Genomic DNA, 619 nt, shown 5'->3' with positions numbered 1-619 from the left:
CTCCCAGACCTGCTCCCTGCACACAAACGCGGGTGCCAGAGGCAGGGAAGGAACCGCCAGCCCAGGATTTAGCGGATCAGAGTGGGTAAAAAAGCTCCCCCCCACCCCTGCCCGGAACAGCCCCTGTGGGAGTCATAAGGAATAAAATACTATTAGAAAAATCCTTTAACGTGTAATTTTTTTTCTGCTTCAGCGAAGTTCATGGAGAGCCGTTGCACTCCTGTCGCTCCTGTGTAAGCCCCAACTCCTGGGAAAGGTTCCCCAGCTCCTCCCGACGGGAATTGTAGCCCCTTCTCACTCGGAAGGACCGATGCAGCCCAGAGTCCTCCCTTCCCTATGGATGGGGAAACCGAGGCACAGGGAAGGCTGTGCCGGTACCTGCTGCATCCCAGTACACACCGCCCCGTGCAAAGGCTTTGGAAGCCCCTCGGGACACACCACCGCTGGGTGACAAATGACAAAACCTCCCGTGCCCGCATCCCCCCTGTGCCTTCCCGATGTTTTCCGAATAAACCAGGAGGGAAATAAGCAGGGCCGGGGGTGTGGAGGAGCTGGCTGCCGAGCTCCTGACCTCATCGCTGACTCATTAGGATGTCCTAATCCGTCACCTTGCTTTGGT

The sequence above is a fragment of the Charadrius vociferus genome, unplaced genomic scaffold, assembly GCF_000708025.1.
Source record: "Charadrius vociferus isolate BGI_N301 unplaced genomic scaffold, ASM70802v2 scaffold816, whole genome shotgun sequence".
Taxonomy (NCBI): domain Eukaryota; kingdom Metazoa; phylum Chordata; class Aves; order Charadriiformes; family Charadriidae; genus Charadrius; species Charadrius vociferus.
This window is presented reverse-complemented; position numbering follows the sequence as displayed.